Below are 18,348 nucleotides of genomic sequence, written 5' to 3' on the forward strand. Positions count from 1 at the left end.
TTCATACGCGTCTGCATCATATAACTCCGTCACGTTTGGAGCCCCCGAGTATGCAGAACTGAAGTTTGCCCGCCATTGTATATAATCGTATGAAACGTCGGGATTGTAGGGCGGCTGCGGCGGGTAGTAAGGCGGGGCGGTGGGCTCAACAAAGTTTAACTTTCTTCCTCCGCGTCTGTTCAAGCAATTCATTGTTCTTCTGTATCTGGAGCAGCAATCGAAATTTTTCAAGTAAGACGGTTGGTTATATACGAAATACCCAAACAAAAGACAATATCGATGTCCTATAAACATTGCTCAAACGTATCAGGGGTATTGTAAATGACAGCTTACTGAAACTCGTTAAAGATATTCCCCTCATATCGGAAATAGAACGACAGCTGTTGTGTCGAGAATATACGGCAAAAGAGTGATTTTAATGCCAGAGGGCAGACACGTGTTACAAAATAACCTACTAAAAGTGTATACGAAACATTTTGCATTATACATAAACAAGAAAGGTAAAATCAATAATATTTTCATTTTAAAGATGTACAGTTTATTTAGAAAAAATTGCATCAATAAACAAAACAAATATCAAATTTTCTTATACACAATAAATAAAAAAAAATTAAAAAATAATACCAAGTTTTCTGCATTAGCAGAAATTAATTTTGCCTCTCTAAGCAGCGCTAAACAAACAAATCTACATATATATGTGATGATAATCGAATTCACTCCACGCAACGCACATACAACGGGGCTAATTATATTTGTGTTTACTATGCAACATGTAATTAAAATCTTTTTATTCTTATTTCGTTGAAGGAATTTTGTAATCGATAGATGGATGCTGCATGCCGAGAGACTGAATTCCGTCATTAGCGATAGTAAGTAAACCACTGCTTCGGAGCGGGCGAAAAGAAACTAATTGCTTATTATAGACGGATTGTAGAGTGTAATGTGTTATATTTTCAAATTAATTCAAAGTGACATAAAAAGTATGACGGACTGTATATAATTAAATTTCAACGTGAATTATTGCAAAAAGTTGACTATATTTGAATATAGTTGATTTTCGTTAAATTGTTCATTTTGAAAAATCAAATATTACCCACCTATTTAGACCCCCTAAAAAGGCCAAATATATCTATGTATCTTTGTCTCTTATCGTTATAACAATATCTTAGATACTATTGTAAATATTAATAACTAAATAATCACATTATAGGGTTTCTTACGTTATATTGTGAATGACTTATGAACTTGGGGATCAAGGAGTTATCAGAGTAATGCTCGTATTGTCAGGAAATGTAAATAAAACTCCTGTAGAACAAGGATAGTAAATTGCTCAATGGAGATCCTTTGACACGTGATGGTCACCCTGTTACTTGTAATTTCACGGTCTGCTCACCTTTCTAATGTACTCGACTGGAGAAGTGAAAAAAAGATGCTAACATTTCCAGCTTAGTTAATGAAATTAAATAGCTGCAAATATCTTTTGGAATTTAATAGTTTCGAGAGCAAAATCGTATATATTTCGATGAAATGTTCCTCATTAATGAAAATGAGAGTATTAAAAAAATCAATGATCATGGAGTGGACAATAGAACCGCGTTAAAAGACTTAAGTAAACTGGCAAATGATAGAGCTAAATGGAAGGAGGAAACGTACTGTGCCTACCGCACATAAGTGGTAAAAGCTCATGAAGAAGACAAAAGAACAAACAATACATCATACGTACACAGCTGCTCTACAGCTTCTAGCTGTAGTTCCTAATAGAGCTAGCGCTCTAGTGGCTAAACTTGTTGCAGTACGGAAAAGAAAAATTTGAAACACAATAGCAAGTTCAGTCCTGAAGTTGACAGCGCGCGACGGCGAGCTCGGCGACCCGGCTTTCTAGACGACGATTTTATTTTCTTGTACACTTTTCTAATGCGATCGATTCGTCTCGACCAGACTTACTAATAAATGAAACGTGTATTTATTTTGTAGAAATTTCACGGAAACCACACAAACTCTTCTCGACGATGACACAAATTAAAATAACAGTCACGTATTCCACACAATAAAATCCGACGGAAGATTGTGGCATACTAAAAAGTTCGTCACATTCACATCATTATTGTTTGGGAAAAGCCGCACAGTGGGCGTAGTGAAGTAGCGTTTAGACATAAAATATTGGTATTATAACTAGCCTTAACTAGCCAATCAGAAAATTGAAGATAAATAGGTTTAAATAAAAATTCTTTTCACAAATTTATTTTACTCATAAGTATTATAGTGCTTTTCGAAACTCGAATATTAACATCAACATCTTAACATTAACTTCTCGCATTTACATACGAGTAAATTGGAGTACAATATTTAAAATGGTTGCTGAAAAATCTGTTGCTGTTTAGGGTCAAACACATTTATTGTTTAGATATTGGTTCGAAAACATTGTTATCACGATTTTAATTTCGATCGACTCAACTCGACGGTAATATTTAATTTTGATCTGACATATAAATATTGTTCGTAGCTCTAGAAAAGATAATTGAATAATTATAGCTTTTATACGATCAACGAAAGTAGTTAAATTTATACTTAATAGAGTGGGCATATTTTTTGCACTAAACTTTTTCCATAATGCAATTAGTCGGCGCATTGTGTGAATCGTGGGCTGCGCCGCGGGTCGACACCCTGCGGCCCAGTGGGCGGCAAATGGACTCTTGGGCGGGCGGCGATATAAATACCACTTGTTAGCGTTAATAACACACTGTTCTATTTAATTATCATCCGATAAAGACCGTAATACATTGGATATGTAGGTTGCAAGCGTTCCGTGTTGCTCAACGGAATTTTATTGGCTCAGTGGAGTAAATTTAATGGTGTTGAATTTTGAACGGTGCTATTTCTAAACAAACAGAACATTGTTACGAAAGATGAAAGCTTTTAATTTTAACTTGTGACCCGTTTTTACAATTTGATATTTCGTTTTGTATAACTTCAAGAAATTATAAAATAGGAGCAGCTCGTTATGAAGTTCTATTTTACTGTATTTCTGGCCAGAATACTACTGTGATTATTTGTTACAGTCATAATAAAAACCAGGCACTAGATTACCTTCATGATCAGTATATTTCAAATGTAAGAAATAAAAAGTCAAAACAGCAGAGCACATAACAACAGGGTAATAATGAGTCTCCGGCGCGACTGAGGCGCTCTGAATTTTAAATTACTCTTTGCACAAGCAAAATTCGCTGAGCGGGCCGTAAACATAACTGTCTATGGGGTATGAAGCTCCCAGATGACGGCAGGTACAATACTGTATTGATTTAAACATCAAAACTAAGTCTTGAGGCAGCATTGCTTTAAAAATAAACCAATTGGAATCATATTAATCTTGGAAACGAAAATTTATATGTGGAGTGGAAACATCCAAGCTACAGTACAGTCAACAATCAAATTATCCGAAATTATGGCATATTCGCCGTCATTACCGTCTAACTTGATTTGACTGATTTATTGAAATAAAATGATTTATTCGACTACGTAGTTGAAAATTATCCATACTGATATTATAAATTTGAAGGGCCGCTGTCGTGGTTCATAACTGATTGGGCGATTTAATGTGAATGAAATTTCGAATAGTATTAAAGAACCGAGGACAAACATAGGCTGCGAATTTGTTGTTAAAAAATAACTACACAAGCTTACAAATTGTATTTTATTTACAATAGCAATAAAACTTAAATAAAAATACTTTTTCTAAGCTATTCAACATGAAATTTATTAGATCCACAGCCTAACATAATGCCACGAGACAAAATAAATTGTAGTGTAGTAAACCTAAGTAAAGTTTCGAGTCATCACATTTTACACGATGAGCGTTGCTTTAATTAAAACAACTTTTCGCATAACTTTCCAGACGATTGCATTCGTTGCAGGCTTACGCGTAACAATGAAGCCTGCCTGTAAAATCCGATTTCTTTACAAGTCTTATTAGGTATATAAATAATCTTACCACGTCTTTTTAAGATTTCACAGATATATAAACTAAAATAGACTTTTTATACAACTACTTTCGTGGTTAATAAATGTTTAATTTAGAATGTTTAGGTTTGGAAATAATATTTAATTTATTTTCAACAAAATTCAACGATAAATACTGTGACGGATGATTGTTTACTCGTACTTCTTAGGATTCGGGAGAAAAAATGGGATTGCACTACTGACTTACTGTATATCTGCGCCTGCCATTCCATTTCTTGGATAGGAGATTCTCATTATTTCCGCAAAGAATAGCATAATCCTTAATCAAATTGGAATGTTGTTTACGAAAGTTTGGTGAAATCTAATCTTAGAAACTGCATAACTGTATATATTATTTTAAACGAACTTAATTAAATTACATAAATATATTATGAAGTACATAAATACTTTGAATGTTCGTTATCCGTGGTGTTTACGAGGGAATTGCAGACAAGAAACCTGATACTTTGTTGGGAAATCCCATCACCCTCCCAGTGACCCACAAAATATTTCCAACAAACAAGCAAGATCAACTCAAAAATGTATTCAAAGTTCAATGAATGAAAAAATAGTTTCCTAAAAATGGACAATTGCTTCAAAATTGATATAATCTAAACAAATAGGAACTGTCGTTACCAGACTGGAAACAATTGGGGGTTGTAGCAGAGTTGGTATGCAATAACAATTCACATTCCATTTCCCCGTAACAAATTGCCTCCGTATTGGTCTGTATATAAAACCTATACCGCATACAACATACAACGCCGTTGTAAATATACTCTTGTTATTTCGAGTACCGATACAGGTACAGTCAACAGCACATCAAGTTACCAAAATTCATTGCAACCTCGCCTATAAAAAAAATATAAAAAAATTGTATAGATGGTAATATATGTACACATATAGACATATCGGGTATAAAATTACAATTAAATACCATGTAAATTGAAATTGTTATACTGTGGAACATTCGATTTCATTTAGATTTATATTGGTATTATAAAAAAGTTAGTCTGAATATTATAAAGTGATCATTTTGAAATGAGAACATAAATACAAATCGGTCAGGTTGTTCCACAATTTCAAGATATTCCCAGGCGGAAACGAGTGGCAGGCGCCGGAAGCGGAGCCTACTTTTATGGTGGCCGCGCTGATGAGGCCGAGGGCGCCGAATGTCCTTCAGATATTTACTGAACATTTTGCTGCGAGAAATATCAACTGTCACTCAACACAAGTCGAAACATTTTGTAAATTCTTTATTCGACCAAATCGCAACGCCCACCGATGTTGCGATCTTTATTTTTGTTTTGTTTACTTGTTTTTTTTTTTACAAAGGATCCGCCGTACTACCAAAAACATTTTTACACAAAGCAATAATCTTGATTAAACATTTCACCAACCCGCTGCTGCCTCGCATAAGAATTTTCCTATCCGAAATGAATGTAGAGAAATTCCTCGAGCGAAAATATTTTTTGAATCATGAAAACAAATTACTTACTCTGCCGTTTCCATAGTTCGATGGTTTTACCTTGTTTTTATTTTCGTATGTGGAGTAGCTACGTAGTTTTTATATATCACGTATGATATGTGTAATAAGAGTTTACTGTTCAGTTTATTGACCCTCAATAGTACCTAGTAATTTATTCAGTGATATTGTCATTGAAAATAGGACAGGGATTTCCTCTTAATTCGGGATATTGATAAACATGATGATATAGGTACTATAACTTTGGAAGCTCTCTACTACACTAACTTGTGAAATCCACGGAATATATGTAACAATCTGGTCAATCTAGTACAGCGCTGTTTATGTATTAGTATCTGTATTATCTCCTTCTAGACGCTTTTAACATTCCCGCTTTCAGCAGAGCACGTATGCGAAATTAGGTTACGCACATTCATAATTATAATTCACACAGCGCTCAACGTTCCTGTATAACCCTCGTAGTTTTAACGAACCGGATTCAATTTATTATGCACTAATTAATTTCTATAATCATAGTAGCTGTGGCAGAACAATCGCAGTTCGTTATTGTCATCATTTATGGAGATAAGTAGAATGTTTTTTTGTTTTTATTTTTTATTACCACACATTTAAGTTGAACAATAACTTTATTTTGATGATTGATGATAAACTTATTGAAAAACATGATTCTTACTATCCCTATACATATTAATTTATAATAACTCTACATAAAAGCTAATATTTGCCAGGAAATTATGAAAACAATATAGTAAATGACTCCCTTTATTGTTTTTTATTGTTTCCATAATTTCCTGGCAAATGACGAACAGTTCGAAGTGAAACTAATGTTATAAATAAATGAATGACAGCGAATTTCAGCTTCAGAATCGTGTAGTTGAAATGAATTCTGCCATAACTTGCGCCCGGTCGAGCACTTCAACGTCCGATATTTTAATTAATATCGCTCTCAATGCTCTCGCCTATGGACGCAGTCGCTGCCAATGTTACTTAATTAAATTCGCTGTCAACATTCGTTAAAGAATTTCGCTTATTCGCTAAATCGCTAAATTCTTTAGGTCCGTTTAGTACAAGTCGGCATTTTGGAGCTAAACAGTTATTTATACTATTACTGCAGAGATGATATTTGAAACAACACACGTAGTTGTATGATTCGATTAAATCTGTATGTACTTCCATTTAATTTATACTTCATACACATTGAGTTTTCCAGCGCCTTCAAGAACATTCAGAAACAAACGACGAACGGCATTCATTGCCTCGAGAGTTTTATCTGGCGCTTCGCATCGTTAACAACTCATAAGCATAGTCTAAGCATAGTCTAGTTTGCAAACATTTTGCAATTAGGTAGGTAAATACAAACACCAAAAATGTGCAAGACAGTAACCCAAACTTTTCAAAAATGCACGAGGATCACGGACATAAAGCATACTTCAATCTGAAAATCACCTTATATTTCTCACGTCTCATCACACATATACTACCGATATTATTATATTTCAATGTCGGCACATAAGGAAGTATTTACGTATGTGTTATGTATGGTGAACAACGCACAGCTTCAGGCACTTTAGGCATTATGTTGTAAGGCGGCCGCACGGGCATAGAGAAATTCTAATTAGCGCTAATGGAACTCCCGTACACCTGAAACTAGTACACCTCGTTACCGTAACGTTTAGCCACGGCACGTTATAAAGTTAACTAATTGCATTATTAATTTAACAATAATCTGCAACTGCAACCAATCGCTATTACTACCGATTTGTGAATAACTTTACATTATTTTTGAAATAGTTCATTCGCTGGTGCCGCCCAATAAAAATAATTAATACGAGCATTGGTTTGCGAGACAGAACCTGTATCTGAAGTGTTGTGTCTTCAGTTTGCCGGCTCACAATATGTAAAAAAGTAGCATTCGAACTTTCGTAATCGTTGTATGAACGCTTTGCCCGACTGGATTATATTCTGATCAGTAGGAGTTACTGACTTTTGAAAAGTATTTTAAATCATATTCATATTTTGATTGATGGATACCAAAGGAAATGAACAGGGAAAATAGTTGCACCGACCTACATTCCGATATTAGGCAGTGCCGAGCAACTATTCGAAAAGTGTTCTACATATATGTTAGATTATCCGAGCTCTATGACGGAGGTTAGTCACCCCGTCTCAGAGGGTGGTTCCCCGCTATGAATGCCTAAGTGGTGCATACAATCCATTCATCGCGCGCTCAATGCTGGTCAGTAAACAGAGCGCTTTCATCGCATACGTGTCACCTGGTACCCCACTGAGCTCGCCTCTGTCAATAATTTCACCTGTCAACTGGAAAAGCTTCATGCGCACTAAAAGTATTTAATTTTAACGAAATTGCTAATTTATTTCCACCAACCTTAACACTGTAACGAAAGAGCCGATAATTGAATAATTCAGTTAAATCACTCGGCCTTTCATAGGACAAAGAGGAAGCCTCTGAAATCTTAATGAATCTAGAGGACACAATAAAATATTTATTGTACAATGATTGCGTGGGAATTTAAATTATTTAAGCCGACCTTCCGAGCTAAATGAGAAACGAATACAAAGATAACAGTTTGAAATAGGTCATATTCACACACGAATTAATACAGATAGGTGAACACTACATGAAGTCATCCTACGGGCTTGGCATATTCAATGGGCCGAAAAGGCACCAGTTACCGCGGTCTGACACCCGTCCACCGGGTCTGACAAAGACGCGCCCCTGTTTGACGAGCCTTGTGCTACAAACGCCTCTTATCAACTTGCTACTGTACGTACACTATAAATATAGTAGAACAGAAAATAGAAATAGCAAGGTATTATTCGTTAAGAAACAAGACATATACCGAATAAAAACTGTTTTCCAACATCAAAACTAAGCTGTAGACAGATGAAGATGATAAAGAAAAGAAAATGTGTATAATGAAACTGATCTATACAACAGTATCTTTTTATAAGTATGTAAAAAAATCAGAAGTCATATTTAACTATAGAAACCACACAAATGGAACAAACATTGAGAGCAGCTATCCAACATATCTATAGGAGTTTAGATGAGAATGCACATGGGATATGCATCCTCTGAATACCGCAATAAGCGATACCTGCAGTTCAATAGAGTATGTTTAATGCTGTTTAATGAAACCGCAACCCGCTGCAATGCTATGTGCCGCATAATGAAATTTCACTGAATTTTCGCAATTTGAACACGAAATAAATAGGGGCCAGTATGAATTAATTTATTAAAAACTAGCTGCGCCCCGGGGCTTCGCTCCCGTGGAATTTTCGGGATAAAAAATACCTTACGTTATTTCAGTTTAGGTATATTGTACCGCATGTGTGTGTTTGCGTGAAAGAGTAACAATGTTTATATGGATATACATATGTGTGATGTGCGAACATTCGCATTTATAATATTAGTAGGACAGCACAACCTACAACAATTAGAATTACAATTAAATTGAGACAAACACGTCATCATATGTATATTATTAAACTGGAAAGTAATTAATACGTTTCTTATGAGAATTTGAATTCGAACAAGATCAATGTTTGAAGGGACGTCACGTATTTTTAATATAGTTACACCAAGTTAAGTACTACTGGAACATCACACACACACCGTGCTGCGCGAATTGATATATGTCATTTTGTTTAACCATCAAAATAGTATTAGATCGATCGAAAAAATAAAGATTTTAATATTGGAAATTCATAAGTGAGAAGAAATTCTGACGTATGTTGACATACGTCTGAATTTCTTCATAGGTGAAATTCAAAAAAGAGGTCCCGGTGCAAAACGCTCAGTGCGTGTGGATTCACATCGACGAGCAAAAGTTCCGAGTGTGTGCAATTAGTTCCCTTCTTGCTTGCGAGGGAGCGCTGGGGCTTAAACTGTGAGCGGTGGCTCAAGCTGCACCTGCTCGCAATATTGATAGCCTACAGTTTCTTTTGCAAAATGTTTTTTACTTAAGTTGGCTTCATTTTCTTACATTAATGAAAAAAAAAACTAAATAGGTATCGATGCTTTATTCAATCGAGGTTGTTTCTTTGGGAATTTAAAAGTAATATATAGTTCGGTTCGGGATTTAAAATATCTCTATTTTATAATACTTACTGACGACACGAATACCTAGTCGCTATAGCCGTAAGATAGTTTCAACTTATAACACTAACTAAATAACCCATAAAACATATTATATGGACGTTCTTGTCACAATATCCAATGGAATATAAGCTTTTAGTACGACGGCAGTCTCAGAGCTCGAAACACTGAGCACAGTAATACTGGTAAATCCGGTAAGCTGCTGCATGAAGATTGAAGGCATTAGATAGACAGCCGCATTTCCTCGTCGCGTTTATAAATAACGAGTGACACGAATAAATAAATACCACTTTCAGAAGTATTGGGAAACATTATTAGCGTATTAAAACACAAATAATTCAGGGTATTTACTTGTGTCGCAGGTCACTAAAGCCTTTGATTTATAATAATGATGCTAATAATAAACATGAGCCTGTGAAAACGGAATAAAAACAAATAAATATAAAAACATTCAGCGTCTTTCTCATTTCGACAATTGAATCTCTTTTTGTTGTAGGTACTGCAAAGATTTATCCATTGTAATATTTATCCTTCCCGACCGCTGTGCCACTGGTCCTGTAACGCTGTATACTCACCAGAGCAACAGTGTTGTTGTTCTGTTGCAGCCAGCGCAGTATGGCGCTGGCGGTGGTGAAGTCAGGGCGCGGCGGCGGCGGGATCGCATGCTGCAGTGAGCTGGCCAGCTGTTGAGCCAGGTCGAGCGCGCGCGCGCGGGCCGACCGCCCCGATCCGCTGTTCGTCGTGCCCACTACTCCAGTGCCACCCGCTTCTGAAATAAACAATATTTGAAACATTCAGATATTTAGGGTTTATAACAATTGCACCCTGCAATTTTGAAATGAACAAACACGACACATGAAGCCAGTCGTCTTCGGTTATCGCCAATGATTAGTATTATAATAATTGTATAATGTTTCTACTTTTTATTTGAATATAATAAAAATTTTACTAATCAAATTCCTACATCGATCAAGTATTAAAATAAAAGTAGAAATTGTGTTGAAGGTGCGAATTGTTTGAATGGAAAACACTAAAGGTTCAAAATGAAATAAGTCGCATAACTCTTTATCTATATAGTGACATCTCCTAGTGGAGCGAGGTCGAATCTTAATTTATCGAAGTTAAAGCGGAGTGTTCCAAATTAAGGAAGTTAGTCAAGAGCACCGCGAATGCCTTGTGAAAATCGAACTTTGCAGTTTCAGTTGTTATGACATTAACGAGTTGGTTGAGATACCGGAGTTACATGCCTCCGGAGTTAGGTATGTTACCTATACAAAAATATCTTATTTACAACTTATTACTTTAGATGTTCTATACATCTAAAGTAATAAATTGTAAATAAGAATATTGTTCTTTTGTATGGCCTAACTTTCCTATAATCAAAGCTAACTTCGTGTCAGAAGAATAACACTCTTCTATTGGCTATACACATTTTTATTGGCTGCTTTTATGCTTAGATCCATGATAGTGTAGATACAATTCAATGCACTTCGTCGTCGTCATATAGCACATAGTATAAACGATCTGATCCTATAATAGTTGAACAAAGACGTATCGTCTTAAATTATAAATAGATTTTTTTTTATAATAGAGGCGATCTTAGGTTTGGAGTGGTGGAGCTGCGGGCAACAGCTAATTATAAAATAAAAAGTTACTTGGCTCAATATCCAAGAACCACGCAGAAAGCAAATGTCTGCTGCATATATATCTAGTACTCCATATTTTACGATAGATGGCGCGGCATAACGTTGTTCTTAAGATATGAAAGCAAAATGCATTTATTGGCCAAAAGTAAATACAGGATATCAAAATAAATGCTAGCAAAGAACCACAATAACTAACAGTTTTAAAAGGTTATGAGAAATATTTACATTATTAACCAAAATATAAAATTTTAGGCAATATGTTAAAACGCGCTATGAGAATTTTCTCATTTTCTGAGTATATAACGAAAGGGCCTTGTTTTTAATTCGGAGGTGTAGATCGTCTGTCGTGTCGACACTTACTAAGCATTGATCGCTGCCCTGTGCTGTGCAGTCGTATCTGCTTAGTAAGGAGGCGTCACGCATTTCACAGATTTGTTTAACGATGTTAAACTGGCCAGCATGTAGCGTGCGCCGACTCCCGCTCGCCCGGACGGCCGGCCGCGTCGGTGAGGCTCGCGCACATTCCCTGCTAGGCCTTGCAATACGCGTGTTGTTGTTAGTAGCTAAACACCGGGTTTAGAAGTCGTGAACACTTCCATATGTAGGCGCTGACCAAAATCAGATGCCAGTTTTTTGCGAGGAACGCATCGCATATTGACGAAACTTAAATTCTAAGGTGAATTAAAATTTTTATTTTTACCTAAAGTTATTCGGTTCACCAGCTTCAGTCTAAAATAATACTCAGTTACTCCAAATTCTCTGTGCAGATGCAGTGTCACAATGTCAACTGATTGGAAAACCGTCCATGTATGTAGTAGCGATATCGACAGTTCGCGGATACCTGCAAATGACATCGAGCCAGCGATATCAATTACACAGGTGTTCATTACGGAAGTCAACATTAGAGCAATCACAGAGACTATATCAACAGAACTTGATCTTCGTGGATATTAAATTCAATTTCATTAGGTAGACAATCGGTTATAAGCGTCATTAAAAAAACGGTTTATGTGGTTGCCTATACTCATCAACGACAGATACGAGAGCGAAAGCAATGAAGGATATGATAAAAATAAGCAAAAGCAGTAAAATAAGCATAGTAGTCTATATGACTCATTATACATGGAATAGTCGACAACTGAAATCTCTTCGAAATTACTCTACTCGCACAAATTGCGCGGGGACCGAGTGAATTGCATCCGCCCAAGAACAATGACGCTTTTGCCTCGAGGACAAAAGAAAAAAATCCTCATCATTTTACCCTTCGTTATAGAGACCACGTAGCAAAACGAGAATCAGAAACGTAAATTCAGTAAGATAATGTACTTTAGGCCGAAGGTAAGTTTGTATTATGTCTTCGCATTGCAACGAAATCTTAATGGATTTGTTATACATGTCACGCATGCTTTTTAACTTATTTTTGAAAAAACATATAAATCACATATTTTTAAAACATATTTTTGTATACTATTCTCTAAATGGTCTGTGACTTTTCTAGCTTGTTATCACAACATGCACGTTACGAGTGCACAATTTTCCCACAGAGTTACTTATCTGTAAAACAAACATATCAGATACCACCGATCGTTTGAATAAAAAAAAGAGTCCAAATTCACTTCAAGTTCATAGAGATACATACGCTGGGGTATTTGAGAGTCAGTGGAGTCTTCGCCGAATAGTCTCTGACTGCAGATGTCGAGTAGCCACCAGCGAGTCACGTGTTCGGGAAGGTGCCAGCAGCCTGGCATGATGATCCTCACTGCACTGTTCACATTCCATTCACTAATAGTCTTGACTTGTGGACTTGGATCACGGAATTCGAAAGAACTATAATTGTTTCACTTCTTCGTTTCAACAATACTAACCATGGTCTCTCCTTCACTTTATAGCTGACTGAGAATTTTTTAAAGATTGGACGTAACATTTACAGATTTCTTAGGCATATTCATTAATTCCAAGGCATAGCCTGGATGCGCGTTTAAATTAAAATATGATGTATGTATGATAGAGATGTGTTCTAGCAACCAAACCTAAATTTTTATGAGCACTTATATCTGTGATAACAATAACTCTTATGAATAAATGTAAGGTAAATTATCTGCCACGGGTATGGTATACATGAAAATACGTATTACGCGCATTACATAAAGCAGGAATTTTCAATACAGTAAAGTAATGAAAAGTCTTCCGGTGTAATAGAGACGACACGGGAGGGGGTCGAATGCCGAGGCGAGTGTGGTAGCGAGAGGAATACTAAGAGAAAAAATAGGTAGATAGATACCTGTTGAATACAATACATACCTACTGATAATAATAGATAGAGAGATTCACGAGCAGAATGGTAATTGCAAAACTTTTTCAGTCCCTTTTACGGGAAACAAATGAAAAATGTCCAACTGACAGAATGTACCTACTGGAATTTTTCAAACAGAAGACTGAAGCAATTATGAGCACAAATGTTTCGAAACGTTAAGAAGACGGGGATTGATGACCTAATTTCATTTAGACGCAGGACTCCTGTGTCTAAAACATACAAAATGACTAATGTGACAGGAATCATTTTGTATGTTACTAAATTACTAATTTTATTCATATTCTTTATCATGTCATTGTTTTAATTTTAATAATTAACTTTTACAGTTCTTAATTATTTGTAGTGGTAGTGGTAGCCCTATTTTATTATTTTTTATTTATATATTTTAGCAGCTTATTTAGCTGAGTATGTGTTTTGTGGTTTGCAGATTTTATGTTTTCTGTTATTATAACTGTGAAACCTATGAAATATTAGTATTTCGATTTTATATGATCCAGTTTTTGTTATTTTCAAGGTAGTCATATAATAAAATATGTAAGCAAGTATGGTATACATGTACTTATTATATTCACGGTTCTATAGCCGTGAATTAATGTTTTTATATCAGTTGAATTGACGTACCAGTTTAATTCCAAATCTATGTTCAAAATGCGTGCCCCTTTGATTCGTTTAAAATTATTGTTTCTAATTTCACTTCGTCAAACCTTATTGGCCTAAACTTACAACGCTCAATTATTATCTAGTCTAATAGATTCTTCTGCATTTTTAAAATTTAGCCTTATAATTGTTAACTACAATTTTAGAATCTCAACTGTAAGACATCCAAAAATCGTTTGTAATTTATTTCGTTAGACTTAACAGTAACCGAGTTTAATAATATTCGAGACAATATTCTCATATCAAATGTATGTATGTAAAAAAATATAATTTCGAAATGTACTACAACAGGTTAAAATCTCAAGTCGGATACCTAGCAGGGGGTTTGGGGGGCGGTAGCACCCCGCAATAAAACAAAAACATATTTGATAACAAACCTAGCTGTATCGGTTAGGTTAGGAGTGTGAACACACCAAGTTCAACACCCACACACCAGGTTGGGAAGAGCCTACACTTACTCCATGATGGTAGGTAAATAAAGATTATTGCACAATAAAGAATAGGCGTTATACTTTTGTACTTAATTGTTTAGTGAGAAACATAATTAAACCATTATGAATATTAGAAGTTATAAATTATTTTGACTACTGACAAATTTGGAAAGTAAATGAACGTCGGTAAAATATTAGGGTAATCAAAAATAGGCTATACTAAATTAAGAATAATAAAAATGTACGAAAAAATTTTAAGCAAAAAGTTTGTGTAACCAACCTAAATTAGTAATACAAAAACATACCCGTTCAAAATACCTTAAACACCGTACCTAAGGTTCATAGCTCAAATATACGAAACAATATAACAAAAAACCCATATACCGTGCAAAATAGGACGACAATCGAAAATCCCAGAGCAAATATTTGGAGGATGAGAATGGACGTGATAAGAAACGCCTCAAAAATTTAATCTTGACGCTACCCGGCTGAGATTACATTCTCTAGATAATTTTAGAGTTCCGCAGTGACAGAAAATATTCAACTTCGTAGTGAATACCGTCAATTTTATACTGAAATCTAGAACATTATACCGACTACTTCATTAATTAACTTTACAATGGACAAAAAAATGCATTTTTTTTGGTTTATTACTTGTATATGATAATTTAATGAAATGTAGGAAATTTATTAAGAAATATAAGTTTGTAATATTTGTTCTGTGGCATACCTAAAGTTTCACGATTTTGGTCAACGGCAAGTTTGTATACCCAATCTAGGTCGTGATTTCCTTGTAAAATCTCAAAACATGCGACACATGATTATCTCGTGCTGACTTACAAGATTGATTTTTTCACAGTATAAAAAAGCCACTATGCGTTTTTTGAGATGAATGGACAGACGGACATCGAATAGATCCTATTAATAAAGAAACAAACAAGGTAAAATATGTTGGAAGTTATACCAATATCTTTACATGACTACGGAACCCCAAGCTTGAACGCATGAGTCCGCTTTACACTCTTCAAATTTTATAAAGCTGAAATGACATTTTATTTCATGTTTTTAAAGCTTTTTTACCTGGCATAAACATATGAACTGTAAAGGAAATAGAAATTCTGTATCGTATATATTATCCCAAAATTAGTATGATATAAATAAAAGTACATCATTAAGATGTTAAAATTATTCTATGGGGGTAATTTTAATTAAAAGATCATCAAAGTCAAAACTTCCTGCTCCCCGTACTAATCCACACTAAATAGCAAAGTTTGTTCTGTGAAATGTTCAGAAATGTGGGTACTATGGTTCAGATCTACGTGTATAATACACAGATGGTAAGCTGCTGCGTTGGGGAGTTGACGCGTGCGCAAAGAGCGCTAACCGACAAAACGTCCAAACGGAGCAGCGTTCGGCGGCGGACTGGCGCCAAGCGGACGGAAACCTCCCCTGCGCTCAACAGTTTGCACCCTCCCACGACAAAGACACCCCTATTAGATATGATGATGAGGATATGAACTTGAATTATATAGAATTCCTCTTCAAAACTCTTATTTCTTAACAAAATTTGAGCCCTCATTTATTATAAAAATAATAAATGGGTATTTGTAAAAAAAATGTTGAAATAACTTTGGTAATATGCGAGTTATCATATAAATATATATATTTTTAATTGCTTTATTAGTAGTGACTTGCATCACCCCACTAGGACAACATGTATAAAAAATATCCTAATGATAGTGTTTGATGCTAGGCTATGATTTATAAATTCTAGCTACAATATATATAATTGGTATCTAAATTAAGTCTGTGAATATGTGCTTCCCTGGGCAGGTCAACAGATATATAACTTATAACTAGGAACTATAAGAAAATAAGTAAAATAAAAGGATTCATATAAGTATGAGAAGCTTTTTTTATTATTTTAATTTAATACTTTGAGTGCTGAAAACATATGCTGTGTGTTTTCATTCATAGGAAAATGTATGCATCATAAATTGGCAGGAGTCAGCATGTAAGCCCTGGTCTCTGCCACATGAGAAACAGTGTGACAATAACATGTGCATGTATGTAAGTACTTTAGTAACCACCAAACTCAACTATTTCTTGTTGAAATGGTAAATTGTGTCTCGATTCTCCTCAATTGATTGGTTAAATACAAGACAATAAATTCACAATGTGAAATATAAAGTATGTGCAACAACTGGTGGTAATAACAATGAATTTACATAGCTTGATGTGATGCTGACTGTACACACTTACTCTGTTATTCATAAAAGTTTTACTAAATTATGTTTTATCACTAATACACTTCACATTGGGCCCTGACAGAACTCGATAAAACTACTTTAGCTTAAAGTATGGTTAACTTTTTCTATGAAAGACATGGTTACTTACCAATCTCTGTCAAACATGTTAAACAAAATATGGTTTTATTTTATGTTATGTTATTTAGAATTAAATATTTTCCATTTATTGTGAAAAATATAAATTATATCCAAAACTGAGCAGCACAATTACTAAAACAATTATGTAACCTGTCGCCTATGGCCCAATAGCCGCCAGCTACTCAATATCAATTGTTTATGGATTGTGTCTCGATTCTTAATGATCAAGGAATTAATATTGCACTCAATCTAAGACACTGTTATTATGAAATTCACAGAACTCTTTTGAGCCTTACTAAACCTAATATATTGTAAGGCCGATCTGTGTTCAAATCAAACCATTTTTTAATACAAAATGACATAACTGAAGAATTTCAGTAGGTTACATTAAAAATATTACAGACGTAAAAATATATACTTCAAAAATTGCCTTTGTAATTGAATATTGTTACTATTAAGAAATGAAGACCCCATTATTCACTGAAGCATGGATGAGTCAAATCTATGAAATAGTAAATACCTAAAACTAAAAACATATAGTGTAAAAGTATTGAATTGAGTTCAATTGTATATTAGGTGTTACCTGCGATAATGCCATCCATCTGCAGCAAGGCAGCTTCCAGCAACTTAGCGGGATCAGACTCTGGCGAAGTTGGATTGTTGTCGCCATCAACTTGCGTAGATTTTCCCATTCCACTTGTGAATGACACTGCGATTCTTTTAACAAACTGAGTTTTGATGAAAAGATAATGCGTAAGGTAAATATAAAGTTGGAAATTTATCAAAAGAAAGTTTACTTTCGCTCAATCAACAAAACTTACTTTGATTTGACAAAGCAGAGATGCCGAGCCGAAATGACAATCTGGGTTTGACAGTTTAGTGTTGCCTTTAATAAAAATACATCGACAAAAAAGTAATACCCGGAGGATTGAGCAATGAAATTATTTTCTGTTCAAATAGCTACATAGTACCAATAGGAAGTATTACTGCACATTTGTCCCGCCAGAGTACACAAAAGCTTTGCCGCCTTTTGCTATGTCGATTTTAGAGTACTCTATTAATCCTTTCATTATGTAAGCATTCGCTTGTAAAATATACAACAATGTAGCATATTCGGGTGCCGGAATATTGGGAAAATAAGTTGTTGTCAAAATAAGTGGCCGTAAATCTGCAACAATATTGAAAATTGGCGCTTTTTGCCGCCATTAGCGCCGTCTGCGTTTTTTTTTAGCTTTGCGCAATATGACGAATCATTCGCCCGTTTAAATGCCCTCGAGAACAGACACTAATGGGATTGAGATAGTTGAAAAC

The 18,348-nt window shown here is 35.0% G+C and overlaps 2 long non-coding RNA genes across 2 annotated transcripts; both read left to right on the forward strand.

Annotated features, from left to right (window-relative positions):
* Nucleotides 1–9,258: 9,258 nt before the first annotated feature.
* LOC128669590 (uncharacterized) lies at nt 9,259–16,611 on the forward strand. Its single transcript, XR_008404661.2, has 3 exons — nt 9,259–9,796; nt 10,099–10,861; nt 15,985–16,611. It is a non-coding gene; the product is annotated as an uncharacterized LOC128669590 (long non-coding RNA).
* Nucleotides 11,581–14,533, forward strand: LOC128669591 (uncharacterized). Its single transcript, XR_008404662.1, has 3 exons — nt 11,581–11,924; nt 12,016–12,586; nt 13,611–14,533. It is a non-coding gene; the product is annotated as an uncharacterized LOC128669591 (long non-coding RNA).
* Nucleotides 16,612–18,348: the final 1,737 nt, after the last annotated feature.

This window comes from Plodia interpunctella, chromosome 4 (assembly GCF_027563975.2).
Source record: "Plodia interpunctella isolate USDA-ARS_2022_Savannah chromosome 4, ilPloInte3.2, whole genome shotgun sequence".
Taxonomy (NCBI): Eukaryota; Metazoa; Arthropoda; class Insecta; order Lepidoptera; family Pyralidae; genus Plodia; species Plodia interpunctella.